The sequence below is a fragment of the Salvia miltiorrhiza genome, unplaced genomic scaffold (genome assembly GCF_028751815.1).
Source record: "Salvia miltiorrhiza cultivar Shanhuang (shh) unplaced genomic scaffold, IMPLAD_Smil_shh original_scaffold_282_1, whole genome shotgun sequence".
Classification (NCBI taxonomy): Eukaryota; Viridiplantae; Streptophyta; class Magnoliopsida; order Lamiales; family Lamiaceae; genus Salvia; species Salvia miltiorrhiza.
The window spans coordinates 155,614-171,756 of record NW_026651518.1 but is presented as its reverse complement, the minus strand read 5'-3'; positions in this window follow the sequence as shown (position 1 = coordinate 171,756).

Sequence of the window (16,143 nt, the reverse complement as noted above, 5' to 3'; positions counted from 1 at the left end):
TCCCCCTCCAGACGTAGGGGCCCAGCTTGGCAGGTCAGAACCCGGAGTTACCAGAGCAAACCTCGGGGTGTTAACAGTCAACCATGTCGGTGGAGTGGCTGAAATAGCCTGAAAACCTGGCGGCACGGTGAAAGTGGGATTACCCTGCAAGCCGTTGAACAGTGAGGCTGGCACCTCAGTGGTGAGAGCAGCGGAGTCAAACTCCTTTTCCAGGTTGCGGTGAGCATCAGATGATCCCATAGTACCAACACATAGACAAAGGTGAGAAGAATACAAGCAGCAAATAAGTCGATTTCCCTTTAGTAATCGAAATGCCCGATAGAAGAAGTCCAGAATACCGGCGCGAAGGCCGTTAAGAATTTCCCCCTCGTGATAACTCTATTCCCTGGGAAATAAACCCAGGGCCTAGATTAAAATAATAGAGCCCAAATAACGAAAGTTTCCCCTGTGAACCAAATAACGAAAGATCTAGCAGAAGGCACCAAGTATTAGGAGAACCAAGAGAAGAGATCCGTGGATAAATATAAACAGGGCAACAACCAGGAAACTCATTAGCGAAATATGTTAGTCAAAAAAGAAGATTATGCTAGGAAATATGGAAAACACAGCCCATAAACACCCTGATCGCGTCCCCTCATAATAACATAACCCGCAAAGAGCAGAATCAATCATAGAAATCACCCAGATTAGCAGCAGTATGAATGAAACAAGGTAAAAAATGAAGAGCCGAAGAAAACATGAAGCACACCGATAATTATCACCCTTCAATGAGAAACACCCGCAAATCAACAGCGTAAGCCCAACGCAACAGAAACAAAGTATCACCCCACAATCCACCGATAGAAAATAAAGATTATCCACAAAAACATGGGAAATATCGATAATTAGCATTCTTAAACGAAGAACACCCATACATCAACAGCACAAACCCAAACATAACAAAAGCAGAGTGCTAATTGTCATAGTACCGGTGCAAAACCCGTAAATCAACGGCAAAAACCCCGCATAATGAAAAACAGAGTATTATCCCACAATTCAGCGGTACAAACGTCAGATCTGTAAGAAAAATCCCAATTCTACAGAGAAAACCCCTTATTCGCATACAATCAACCCAATTAAACGATAAATAAACACAAATCTTCACAATTCACGGTTTACGACTTTCACCACCTTCCCCCATGCACCGAAAAACGTAAATAAACATAGATCGCAGAAACTTAAAAGCAAATCAGCTCAAAAAATGTAGTTATCGGATCGAAATCATCTGGGCGCCCGAATTATTGGTTCAAACGGTGCCGACACACGCAAATCCGATTGGAATTTCAGATCCGCGTGCGCCGACAACCACAAACTCACATCCTAGCTCAGTTGTTTCCCACAGACGGCGCCAATTTGATGAGACAAGGAACTAACATCTAAGCTAAACAGAAATAAACGATGCAAATTATACCTAGTTGCAACTGATCGGAGAAAGCAAAAGAAGAATGCTAGAACACGAGAGAAACTTGCTGTTATATTCAAAAGTAAGAGATAACGTCAATCTGCAATGCACAAGCCCGAAGCCTATTTATAGATCACATAGGAGGGCAAAATAGTAAAATCGGTGCTAAGGCATGCATTTGGCGTGGTCGAGGGGCATATTGGTAAATTCGCCTTCACGCGGGAATTCCCCCGCGTTTCTGGCGATTCCGCTGATGGAGACCGTTCATCTGGCTCAAACTACTTCTCTGGTGAAGGTTACTTCTCTGACAAAGGTGACTTCTCTGTCGCGCGTGATTCCTCTGATGAATAAGATTCCTCTGACGAGTGAGATTCCTCTGGCGAGTGAGATTTCTCTGGTGAGGAGGGTTCCTCTGACGAGTGCATTTCCTCTGCCATACTTATTCTGCTGGTCGTGGGTTCGATTCCTCTGATTTACATCATTTCTCTACTCTGCATATATCACTCCTCATCAACCACTCCCCCCTCTAGTCTGGTTGAATCGGGTACTCTTCATGTTCAACCAGCGGAGTATTGTTAAAGCCCACGCTGTGCTGTTTTCCTTGGTCCTTGCGAATCATGAAGACACAAGAATTCTAAGCCCTGTAAATTGTTCTCTGGCATTTTTGCTACTCCCCCCTCTGGTTTGACTAGTTCACTCTGGAACGATGCAACTAGTCAGAAGATTCGCCCGCGTGGATGACGTCGCCATCATTAAATGCCCGTCCCTTCTACAGTGCTTTTTCCGTATCCCGAGGTTACTTTTTCAGCCTTCGCGTCCTTTCGCCTCCCCGTAGAAATCCTCGACCGTCGATTGCTTTTTAGAGCCACGTGTCGTTCATCCCGTATACTGGTGGCTGCCCGCGTACGTTACATATTCAGTTTTGAACTTTTTTCTTCCCACTATTCCTCTTCTCCAAATTTTCTGAACTTCTTCATCTGCAATTTCCGGCGATCCTCCCTCCTGTTCCGGCGTATTTCCAGCGACCCTTCCATTTCGATATTTACAGTCAATCTTTCTTTGACCTAGGTAACTCGCGTATCCTCCTCTCCCAATATTTGTAATTAGTTGTAGCGTAGCGGTGTAATTGTTGGTGCTCTGATTGAGCGTGCTAGAAACCCTAGGATTAAAATTTCCGATAATGGCCTCCACTTCCGTTCCCCAACCCTCGCGGTCGCCCTCTCCCTCTCCCCGAGGTTCTTCATCTTCTTCCCCCCAGCCCCAGGATCTTGAAAACCTTCCTTCCCCCTCCGTCTCATATGATTCCCAGGCTACTCCCAGTCCTTCTAAGCCTAAAAAGAGAACTAAAAAGGCACCTCAACCTCCGAAACCTGTTCCCGAATCTCGCCTCAGTGTCGCGGCGATGGAAAAAATGAAGAATAAGTGTCGTAGTCCCGAAGGCTTAAAATTCATAGCCTTCTCCAAAGCCTCCACGCCCCCAGAAAAACTTCGCGATCATAAAACCGTGGCCATCTGGCAAGCCCAGATAGATGCTGGCCTAAGGCTTCCTCCCCCTCCTCTCCTGGTTGATGTCTGCAACCATTTCCGCGCCCCTTTTTACCAGATCACTCCCTCTGCCATCCGGAGGTTATATGCCTTCCACGTTCTATGTCATGTCCACGGTGTCGGAGACACCGCCAAATTATTCTGTCAGACCCAATCTCTCCGTATGCAGGGCAGTCCCCTGTATAGTTTTGCCGGTCTTCAGAAATATCCCACCACCTTCCTTTCTTCCTTAAATTCTTTTGACAAAAACTTTTTATTTTATTATTGTTACGTGCGCACCCTTGTCGGTTCCTGGCGCGATCATGGTGCTTTGGAACTGGAATGGCATAACCCACGAACCACCTATAAACCAGCCTCATAGGCTGCTCCCTCCGCCTTTGACCTGTGTGTCATAGCCCACCTCAATGCCCTGAATGAGGCCGATCCCTTACCCTGTAGATATCTCGCCGAGAACAATTCGTCTCTGGCAGCTAATGGCTTATTCCCCAATAAATCAATAGGTAAAAAATATGAGTTAGAAAATATATTAACTTTTGTTACCCTGATTCTAACAGTGTAAAATTTTCATTTGCAGACATGGCTTGGAGGACCAAGTGCGGGCTCAATTTGGCTGCCGCTGCTTCTCCCACCCGCAGCGGGGAACATGGCTCGGGGGGCTCTGCTTCCCGTATGGGCCCTTCAGAACACCCCATTATGCCCGAGGCGGGGGTCTCTCACCCGGTAACAGAGACTTCTGGCAAGGAGCAGAGTGTGGAGGCCCTGCGCACATTCAGCTCAGAGGACCAGGAGGTTGACGTCAGTGGCCTTATTCAGAGGCGCAGACGTTCTGGCATCGGTGGGGTATCTGGTGCTGGTGAAGAAGATGTCCTTGTGGTGGACATTACTGACGAAGTTCCCTCTCCCAACTCGGCCCAAGACATCGCCACTCCCGAGTCCACGAAGAAGAGGAAGAGGGGTTCTCTGATCTCCGTGGGTGAGAAGGAGAAACGAGAGGACCTGAAGAGGGCCAGCAAATCCGTGGAGCCAGCGAAGAAATCTGCTGGTAGTGTGAAGACTCTCTCCTCTGCCGCCAGAAAGGGCAAAGGCAAAGCTGTGGCCCCTCCTACTGAGGAGTCAGAGGATACTATTCCTGGCCCGATTTCAAGTTTGTCGGGGCAGGCCTTTATTGATGCTTTGTCCATCCGTGTTCATTCGAAGGACAAAGAGAAAGCAGAGAACTTGACACGGGGGGCTCTGGCAAGTCAACTTGCCCAGTTGGCTCTTCAGGTACCTTGCAGCTTGTATTCTTATCTAAAAAATTTAAGTTATTAACCTCTTGCCTGTTCTGGTGGAACCCATTTCTCTGAAGAAAATCATTCCTTTGGTGAAGATTGTTTCTTTGTTCTGACATGATCCATTCCATTTCCTTGCAGGTGGAGTCTCGACTCTGGGGAGCTATCCAGCGCATCCACGATTATGATGTGCTGGAGAAAGAGAGAGAGAAAGAGCAGGCGGACATTGCCAAGCGTGATGATGCCGTCGCCGGGGTAGTGGAACGCCTGAGCGGAGCTGAGGCGAAAATTGCTGAGTTGAAGGCCAAGCTGGCCCAAGTAGAAGTGGAGAAGTCATCTCTGGCCTCCGAACTGGTAAGGGTGACGAGGGAGAGTCATGAGAGCCTTATCAGATTCAAGGCGGGGTACGAAAAAGATTACAGGGAGGCCAGGCGTGGCTGGAGGAAAACACTTGTGGAGGCTCAGAACCGTGCTTATGTCCTAGGGGCGCGAGATCAACGTCTGGAGTATTTCTTATCTCCACAAGGCCAGCACTTCCTGGGGGTGATGCTGGAAGACACCTTGGCGGCCTTCAAACGAACTCCCGAGTATCTGGAAGACTTCGGGCCCCTCTTTGCTTACGTGATACAGCAGTCCGCCACGAAGGCGTTGGAGATGGCAGGAGCGTCCCCGGAGCAACTTGCTACCCTGAACCTGTTGGCCTTGATGGAGAACATCAAGGATGAAGACGTGAACAAACTGATGGGGATTCCTGCAAATTCCCCGAAGAAGCCGGTGTGGTGGTATCCAGTGCTGGAGAAGGCCCTTCCTTATTTTGCCTTTGGGGTCGGGTCTGACTCGTTGCCCTCTGCTCCCATGTATATGCCTGCCTTCTCTGCTTTACTGGTGGGCTTTGTGAACCGGCTACGGGATCCTACTGGAAATAGCACCCGGAAATTTTCTCAATACAGCATGGAACCTCCCCTGCCCTCTGATCTGGGGGGATCCGCTTCCTCCTCCTCCGCGGTGGATCAGCTTTTTACCCTGTATAGAGACGAAAACACATATGTACGAGAAGCTGTGAAGCTGCTGGACATGGAGTCCCGTCTCCCGAAGATGAAGGAAACTGGCATGCTGCCGGTATTTACAGAGGGAGCCTCTGCTAGCCAGGTCCTCGTAATTGTCACCTCTGCTCCAGTCTCCTCTGCTCCTGCTGAAGATTCATCTGCTCCTCCCTCTTGATGTCCCCAATCTCCCCCCTCTGACTTTGACGAACATTTTTGTAATTCTTTAGTCTGTAAAAAACTTGGTACTTGTTTCTAATGTTTGATGTACAGCTCTGCCTTCTTGGCATTTTGAATGAAATTTCTTCGCTACTTGTCTCGTCTTTGAATTTTCTGTATTGATCCTGCTTTCCCTCATGCTTTATGTCATTTTTGATGTTGATGCTGATTTCTGTCTTTGTTGAAATCTGAGTGACCTCTCTGCTGGGAACGTCTTTAGTTCGGCCCTTCGTACTGACTCCAAACATTTCTCTGATCTCCCTCCCCTGGATTTCTACCACTCTAGTTTCGAGGATTTCGCCAACCCTTCTGGCGAGGATTTTGTTGACTCATCTGGCGAGGATTTTGGCTGACTCCTCTGGCGAGGATTTTGTTGACTCATCTGGCGAGGATTTTGGCTGACTCCTCTGGCGAGGATTTTGTTGACTCCTCTGGCGAGGATTTTGTTGACTCCTCTGGCGAGGATTTTGGCTGACTCCTCTGCCGAGGATTTTGTTGACTCCTCTGGCGAGGATTTTGGCTGACTCCTCTGGCGAGGATTTTGTTGACTCCTCTGGCGAGGATTTTGTTGACTCCTCTGGAGAGGATTTTGGCTGACTCCTCTGTCGAGGATTTTGTTGACTCCTCTGGCGCGGATTTTGTTGACTCCTCTGGCGAGGATTTTGTTGCTGCTTCCCATCCAAGCATTCCTTTGCTGCTTCCCATCCAAGCTCTGAGCACTCTGCGCGGAGCATGGAAGACCCGGGGGGTGCAACCAACTTTCGCGGCTTACGATTAAAAGAACATTCTGCACGGAGCATGGAAGGCCTGGCCGGCGCAACCAACTTTCGCGGCTTACGATTAAGAGAACACCCTGCACGGAGCATGGAGGTCCCGGATGGCGCAACCAACTTTCGTGGCTTACGGTTAAGAGAACATTCTGCGCGGAGCATGGAAGGCCTGGCCGGCGCAACCAACTTTCGCGGCTTACGATTAAGAGAACATCCTGCACGGAGCATGGAAGGCCTGGCCGATGCAACCAACTTTCGTGGCTTACGGTTAAAAGAACACTCTGCGCGGAGCATGGAAGGCCTGGCCGGCGCAACCAACTTTCGCGGCTTACGATTAAGAGAACACCCTGCACGGAGCATGGAGGACCCGGATGGCGCAACCAACTTTCGTGGCTTACGGTTAAAAGAACACTCTGCGCGGAGCATGGAAGGCCTGGCCGGCGCAACCAACTTTCGCGGCTTACGATTAAGAGAACACCCTGCACGGAGCATGGAGGGCCCGGATGGCGCAACCAACTTTCGTGGCTTACGGTTAAGTAATAATCTCTGCGCGGAGCATGGAAGGCCCGGATGGCGCGACCAACTTTCGCGGCTTACGATAGCATCCCTCTGCGCGGAGCATGGAAGGCCCGGATGGCACGACCAACTTTCGCGGCTTACGATAGCATCCCTCTGCGCGGAGCATGGAAGGCCCGGATGGCACGACCAACTTTCGCGGCTTACGATAGCATCCCTCTGCACGGAGCATGGAAGGCTCGGATGGCACGACCAACTTTCGCGGCTTACGATAGCATCCCTCTGTGCGGAGCATGGAAGGCCCGGATGGCACGACCAACTTTCGCGGCTTACGATAGCATCCCTCTGCACTGGTGACAGCATGATCCCTCTGCACCGGTGACAGCATGATCCCTCTACGCTGGTGACAGCATGATCCCTCTGCGCTTCCCTTGACTTTGCTAGGAAGCAATTTTTGAATTTCTGAATTTGAAAATTGGGGACTACGGGTATACACCCTACTCCCCCCCTGGTAACATGTGCAATATCTTGTATGAACATGTTAGCCCAATTACTTCCTATTCCTGCTTCGGCCCATGAACTCGTGTGAGCCCATTACCTCCTAACCCTAGCCCGTCCCTATATATACCCCTAACCCTTAGCGGCCTAGGTTAAAATTCCTCATCTTCTTTCCGCCGCCCCCTTCTGATCTCCTCTCAAACCCTGAGTCTCCCGACCCCTTGTTCTTCGTGTCTCGTATCGCTCCTTATCTTAGTTGTAAAGCACTCAGTCGGGGGAAGAAGTCCTGTGCAGAAGTACACAGTATTGGAGGCTGTAAAAATAGGACTCTCCCCCGCCTGAGGGTTTTATCGCCAGGATTTCTGAAGAAAGTTTCCTCATTGCCCCCTTCTGACCTTGGTGTTGCCTCTTTGAAAATTTTGACTTGTTGCTTTTCTTGGTATTCTGCAGGCGTGGAGCGAAGAACTCGGAGTGGCAGATCAGAGAAGTGGAGATGTCCCGACGGAGAAGTGGAAGGGAAGTCAAGAATCCTTGATACTTGCTTTCCCTTTGTCCTGCTAAGCAGCAGTTTTTGTATTTGTTTCTCCCTTGTCCTGCTAAGAAGCAGTTTGTATTTTGCTTGTCCTGCTAAGGAGCAGTTTGTATTTTGAATTTATAAATTGTGGGTTATGGGTATGCACCCTACTTCCCCCTCTGGTGATATGTGTGATGCTCTGCATGATCATGTTAGGTAATGTATGTAACATAAAAAACAATAATTAAAGTAAAAGAAACAACACCAGGGAATTCCCTAGAACCACGTATCTGATTTTATTGATATCATGGCCCCGAACCTCGTTAAAACCCCTGTGGGGAAAAAGAGTATTCGGTCTACAATGTGATCATTCCTGCCAAGTAGCAGTTATACATAGAACTTTTTTAGCGTATTTATGTTCCATGGTCTGGGGAGAGCTCTGCCGTCTGGATCCGACAATATGTACGCGCCGCCTCCCAGGACCTCTGTGACGATGAACGAGCCCTCCCAATTGGCTTCGAACTTGCCCACTGCCTTTAATGCGTCCGCTCGTTTAAGGACTAAGTCGCCCTTGGCTAGTTTCCGTGCTCGTACCCTCTTGTCGTATCCTGCTTTGATGACACTTTTATACTTCGCTGCTCTGACTTGAGCCTCCTCCCTCTGCGCTTCCACAAGGTCGAGCTCTGTTCTTCGGAGATCGGCATTATGCTCTGTATCGTAGGTGATGATTCGGTATGATTCCAATCTGGCCTCCGCTGGTATCACTGCATTGGATCCGTATACCAGGGTGAAAGGTGCCTCTCCTGTTGCCGTCTTTGGGCTGGTTCGGTAGGCCCAGAGAACGGTGTCTAACTCCTCAACCCATTTCCCTCTGCTCTGCGTCAGCCTCTTTTTGATCCCCTCACATATTGTCCTGTTGGCCAACTCCACTTGACCATTTGCTTGTGGATGAGCCACCGAGACAAAGCGTTGAGTAATGTCCATTCGGTCACAGAAATTCGCGATCCTCTTTCCTGTAAACTGGGTGCCATTGTCCGATACAAGGATCCTTGGGACTCCGAATCTGCAACATATGTTCCGCCACATAAAGCGTTCCACTGTGACCTCATCAATCTTCCCTACAGCGTCGGCCTCGACCCATTTGGAGAAATAGTCCACTGCTACAATAAGGAAATATTTGCCCCCTGGCGCTGCGGGTAATTTCCCGACAATATCGATGCTCCATTTGTCAAAAGGGCAGGCGGCAGACATGACTCCCATAGTTTCCCCTGGAACATTGATCCTCCTAGCGTGTCTTTGACAGGCTTCGCACTTGCGGACGAACTCCCTGGCCTCCTTGTTGATGTTAGGCCAGTAGAACCCTGCCCGAATAATTTTTCGTACGAGATCCCGGAATCCCGTGTGACCACCACAGCAACCTGCATGAATTTCTTTCAAAGCAAAATTAGATTCTTCTGGAGATAAACATTTTAACAAGGGTTGGGTAAAAGATCTCTTATAGAGCTGGTCGTTGATCAAGAAATAATTCTCGTATCGAGCCCTCTGATTAGATTCCCTGCTCAACCGCTCCCCTGTCTTGAGAAAGTGTATAATCGGAGCCCGCCAGTCGTCCCTGATTTCCACCGAGAAGACCTGTGAAGTCCCCATTTCTCTGGTATCACAGAGTAAAATGATCTCATCACTCCATGTTTGTTCCACTGCGCTGGCCATGCGTGCCAGTAGATCCACTTTTGTGTTCTCCTCCCGGGAAATCTGCTCGATTTTAAACTCCATAAATTTTTGCTTCATTTCGTTAATTTTGCCATGGTACACCTTCATCCGCTGATCCTTGACATTATAGGCCCCTGCCAATTGTTGAGCTACCAACTGAGAGTCTGTCTTGATGATTACACATTCAGCCTTGAGTTCAGACAGAATATGTGCCCCTCTGATCACAGCCTCATACTCAGCCTCATTATTAGACAACCGGCATGTGAATTTGATGGCGAATTGATATACCCCATACCCTGGTGAGGTGATGTATACCCCAATTCCGCACCCCTCCTTTGTGACTGACCCATCCACAAAGGCCACCCAAAATTCTGGAATAGGCCGGCGAGTGGTTTCTTGGATGAAATCTGCCAGAGCTTGTGCCTTGATTGCCGTTCTCGGCTCATAGTCCACGTCGTATTCCCCCAATTCCACGGCCCACTTGACCATTCTTCCCGACAGATCCGGGTGCCCCAACACCTGTCTAAAAGGTAGAGCCGTGCGCACCACTACCCGGTGCGATAGGAAATAGGGCCTTAATTTTCTTGCCGTGACCATGACCGCCAGAGCAGCCTTCTCGATTTCTGTGTAGTTCAGCTCTGCGCCTTGGATGATTCTGCTGACAAAATAGATTGGCCTCTAATGACTTCCCTCCTCCCTGATAAGCACAGAGCTGACTGACTCTTCCCCCACAGCTATGTATAGATATAGTGTTTCTCCCGGGACCGGCTTGGTCAGAGTTGGTAACTTTGCCAGGTAAACCTTGAGATCCTCAAATGCTGCTCGGCACTCCGCTGTCCACAAGAATTTAGTTCCTTTCCCCAAGATTTTGAAGAATGGCATGTTGCGCTCTGCCGATCTTGATATGAACCTGCTCAAAGCAGTAATGCGCCCATTCAGAGTCTGTACTTCTTTGATCCCTCTGGGTGGTGTCATTTCCAAAATAGCCTTGACCATTTCCGAGTTGACTTCAATCCCGGCGGGCGTGACCTTATACCCCAAGAATTTCCCTGTGGTGACCCCGAAGGTGCACTTCGCTGGGTTCAGCATAAGTCGGTGTTTTCGGATGACTGAAAAGACCTCTTCCAGGTCAGAGACATGATCTTCCGCTCTGACACTACGTACCAACATATCATCTACGTAAACCGAAATGTTCCTTGAGAGTTGTTCTTTGAAAATTTTCTCCATCATTCTCTGGTACGTGGCCCCTGCATTTTTCAAGCCAAATGGCATACTCCTCCAGCCATACACCCCACAACAGACGGTGAACGCCGTTTTGGCAATATCCCCTCTCTTCATTTTAACCTGATGGTACCCTTGATATGCATCCATCATAGACAATAAAGCACAGCCCGAGGTGGAATCTACTAACTGATCAATCCTTGGCAGAGGATAGTGGTCTTTTGGGCAAGCAGCGTTTAAATCTCTGAAGTCGACACACATCCTCCAAGTATTTGTTTTCTTTGGTACCATTACAGCATTAGAAATCCATTCTGGGTACTGCACCTCCTCGATGTGCCCCACCTCCAATAGCCCTTGGACCTGCTCTCTGATCGCAGCGTCCTTTTCGGCTCCAAAATTTCTTGTTCTTTGTTTTACGGGCTTAACTTTGGGATCCACATTGAGGCAGTGTTCTGCCAACCCTCTATCGATTCCTTTTAAATCAGGAGTGCTAAACGCGAAGACATCTGCATTGCGCCGTAGGCAGGTAATGAGCTCGCCTCTGACCTGATCACTCATAGAAGACCCAATTCTGGTCTGAAAACCCTCCTTTCCTGGAAAAAGTTCAATCATATTGCAGACATCATTCGTAGAAACTAGAGCGGTCTTTTCTGTGCTATCCCTGTCTTTCAATAGGTCCGCTAACTCCCGTCGTTCCTCTGCCGGGGCATGTACTTCGCCTACTTTCCCCTTCTTCCGCGCGTCCAGTCCCTCTGTCAATCTTTCTCTCTTCTGCCCCGCCGAGTTTGATAACATTCTGACATGACATTCCTTTGACACCCTCTGATCTCCCCATACTTCTCCCACTCTCCTGTCCTCAAGGGGGAATTTCATTTTGAGGTGGAACATGGATATGACCGCTCTGAAGGTCGTCAAAGCAGGGCGTCCCAATATTACATTGTAGGAGGGGCTGGGCATATCCACTACCAGGAACCGTGTCATCCTGTTTTTGCAAGCATCTGCTCTGCCCAGTGTGACTGGCAATTCCACAAAACCCAAGGGCATGACAATTTCCCCACCGAACCCAAACAGGGGAGAATTCGTTGGCTCAATATTAGCTTCAATTCCCATTTTCTGAAGACATTCTAGGTACAAGATGTTCACTGCACTCCCTGAATCTACGAACACGCGATGGACCCTACACATCGCTATATCCGCCGTAAAGACCAATGCATCGTCATGCGGATACATTAGGGTTCTAAGATCTTCGGCCCCAAAACTAATCGCTGGTTCTTTCTCCACACTTGTAATTCCCATTACCTGCTTGGGATAGTACCCTGCTTTTACAGCGCGCACGACTTGTTTTTTAGCTCTATTGGACGTTGGCGTCCCATTCTCCCCGAAGATCATGTGCACCTCCCTGGGGTGCGGGAAAGGAGGTTCTCGCCCCTGTGGTAGCTCTCTCTCGTTATCACGGTTACCCTCCTGCCGTTGGTCCCGATTATTCCTTTGATCCCTCTGATCTCGATGATCCCTCTGATCCCTGTGATCCCTTTTATCCCTCTGATCATTTCCCTGATTCCGCCTCTGGCCCTCATTCCCCCTAGCGATGAATTGGTCAAGAATTCCCTGGCGCACCAATAGTTCCAACTGGTGCTTAAGATGCCCACAATATTTGGTAAGATGTCCGTAGACATTATGATATTCACACAGCTTATTGTTAGGCCCCTCCTGTGGCGGCCCATCCCGGTAATTCCCTGGTGCTCGGAAGAATGGTTGATTCTTTATCAAATGGAAGATCTCCTCCTGGGGCTTGTTTAAGGGCGTGTACTCGGTGAACCTCGTAACCTCATTCACAGTACGCTGCTGACGTGGTGGCATGTCTCCCTGGGGTGGCAGTACTCTCGGGGGCAAACCTCGGAATGGTGCCCGATCCTGGTGTCGCTGTCTTTCTGGTACTTTCCTCGCCATTCTGGCGTCCTCTAGCTGTAAATAGCCCGGCAACCTTGCCATAATATCATCGAAATCCTTGGCCGGTCTAATCTGTAACTCGTCAAAGAAAAGCCCCGGCTTGAGCCCCCTGACATAGGCGCAATTCTTGATTTGAGATTCCGCCTCTGGCACCTCCAGAGCAGCAAGATTAAATCTGGCTGTATATTCCCGTAGTGTCTCATTCTGATCCTGCTTTATATCCATCAGCGAAAGAGCTGACTTCCCTACCCTTCGTGAGCTTGCGAACTGACGTCGGAAACGAGTCTGTAAATCCTCAAAGGAGTGAATAGAATTTGGGGCAAGCATCCCAAACCACAACTGAGCTGGACCGGTCAGAGTAGTGGAGAAGATGCGGAACTTGATACCCTCGGTATACATGTGCAGCGTGACCAACCCCTCAAACCGATTGAGGTGTACCTCCGGGTCGGTAGTGCCATCATAGTCTAGCGAGATAGGTTTGTAGCTTCTGGGCAGAGTATCCGCCAAAATATCATCGAAAAACGGACTGCGGTTGCTGACGGGGTGAAACCTTAACGTCTTGGCCCTTTTATCCTCCTTATGTTTCCCATGCTCCCTCATTTCCTTTGGTGCATCATGAGCGTGACGTTTGTGAACCCTGTGCCCCGGCCTGCCAGAGGAATATTCTAGCTCCCGCTCCTCTGACCTCTCTGTGTAACGTGATTTCTCGGATCGATGGGGTCTCTCTGACCGATATGACCTCTCAGCCCTGTTTGATTTCTCTGACCTCTGTCATCCCTCTGGGACTTCTCCCTCAGTGAGTTTTCCAGATCCTTAAGTTGATGTTTCAGTTGCGACACTTGGTCTTTCAGCCGCGCTTTCTCCCTTGGCCTCTCCTCCTCAAACACAGGAGAGATGGATTGACTATCAGACTCGTCAACCCTCTCAACCCTCTCCTTCATGATTACGCTGTTGAGCCTAACACGGCTCCCCTCTGGCACCTCTCCAGGCACCACAGCCTGTTTGTTAGTTACTAGGTTATTTGCCTCCGGCGCAGCTGGAGATGGGGCCTCAGTGCCCTGTAGAGTGGTTGCTCCGACCAGTGGGACGACAGCAGGGATAGTGGACAGCATAGGAGTGCCCATCGCCTGACGCATGGTAGCGTAGTTGAGTAGAGCCATCATTTGCTCTGCCAGCCCGAAGTTGAGTGGTCCCCCTCCAGACGTAGGGGCCGAGCTTGGCAGGTCAGAACCCGGAGTTACCAGAGCAAACCTCGGGGTGTTAACAGTCAACCCTGTCGGTGGAGTGGCTGAAATAGCCTGAAAACCTGGCGGCACGGTGAAAGTGGGATTACCCTGCAAGCCGTTGAACAGTGAGGCTGGCACCTCAGTGGTGAGAGCAGCGGAGTCAAACTCCTTTTCCAGGTTGCGGTGAGCATCAGAGGATCCCATAGTACCTACACATAGATAAAGGTGAGAAGAATACAAGCAGCAAATGAGTCGATTTCCCTTTAGTAATCGTAATGCCCGATAGAAGAAGTCCAGAATACCGGCGCGAAGGCCGTTAAGAATTTCCCCCTCGTGATAACTCTATTCCCTGGGAAATAAACCCAGGGCCTAGATTAAAATAATAGAGCCCAAATAACGAAAGTTTCCCCTGTGAACCAAATAACGAAAGATCTAGCAGAAGGCACCATGTTAGGAGAACCAAGAGAAGAAATCCGTGGATAAATATAAACAGGGCAACAACCAGGAAACTCATTAGCGAAATATGTTAGTCAAAAAAGAAGATTATGCTAGGAAATATGGAAAACACAGCCCATAAACACCCTGATCGCGTCCCCTCATAATAACGTAACCCGCAAAGAGCAGAATCAATCATAGCAATCACCCAGATTAGCAGCAGTATGAATGAAACAAGGTAAAAAATGAAGAGTAGCCGAAGAAAACATGAAGCACACCGATAATTATCACCCTTCAATGAGAAACACCCGCAAATCAACAGCGTAAGCCCAACGCAACAGAAACAAAGTATCACCCCACAATCCACCGATAGAAAACAAAGATTATCCGCAAAAACATGGGAAATATCGATAATTAGCATTCTTAAACGAAGAACACCCATACATCAACAGCACAAACCCAAACATAACAAAAGCAGAGTGCTAATTGGCATAGTACCGGTGCAAAACCCGTAAATCAACGGCAAAAACCCCGCATAATGAAAAACAGAGTATTATCCCACAATTCAGCGGTACAAACGTCAGATCTGTAAGAAAAATCCCAATTCTACGGAGAAACCCCCTTATTCGCATACAATCAACCCAATTAAACGATAAATAAACACAAATCTTCACAATTCACGGTTTACGACTTTCACCACCTTCCCCCATGCACCGAAAAACGTAAATAAACATAGATCGCAGAAACTTAAAAGCAAATCAGCTCAAAAAACGTAGTTATCGGATCGAAATCATCTGGGCGCCCGAATTATTGGTTCAAACGGTGCCGACACACGCAAATCCGATTGGAATTTCAGATCCGCGTGCGCCGACAACCACAAACTCACATCCTAGCTCAGTTGTTTCCCACAGACGGCGCCAATTTGATGAGACAAGGAACTAACATCTAAGCTAAACAGAAATAAACGATGCAAATTATACCTAGTTGCAACTGATCGGAGAAAGCAAAAGAAGAATGCTAGAACACGAGAGAAACTTGCTGTTATATTCAAAAGTAAGAGATAACGTCAATCTGCAATGCACAAGCCCGAAGCCTATTTATAGATCACATAGGAGGGCAAAATAGTAAAATCGGTGCTAAGGCATGCATTTGGCGTGGTCGAGGGGCATATTGGTAAATTCGCCTTCACGCGGGAATTCCCCTGCGTTTCTGGCGATTCCGCTGATGGAGACCGTTCCTCTGGCTCAAACTGCTTCTCTGGTGAAGGTTACTTCTCTGACGAAGGTGACTTCTCTGTCGCGCGTGATTCCTCTGATGAATAAGATTCCTCTGGCGAGTGAGATTCCTCTGGCGAGTGAGATTTCTCTGGTGAGGAGGGTTCCTCTGACGAGTGCATTTCCTCTGCCATACTTATTCTGCTGGTCGTGGGTTCGATTCCTCTGATTTACATCATTTCTCTACTCTGCATATATCACTCCTCATCACTCTGTCTGCCGAGACGAGCTGGGCTGGCCCGTTAGGCCATATAGTTTTTGTTCATACGAATTTTACCCATTACAAGGACCCATTCCTCGAGAAGACATCGCAGTTCGCTGCACGTACATGGATCAGGGGAAGATGGCGGAGGCACACGTGTACAAGATAGAAGTGGCTGAGTGCACCCAAGACCAACTATAGGATTTGAGGGTGGAGGGGAAACAGTGGTTGACGATTAGGGTCTAGGGTGGGGGAGGGACGCGGGTCTGACTCGTCTCGTTGGTGAGTCCGAGTGCACCCAAGACTAA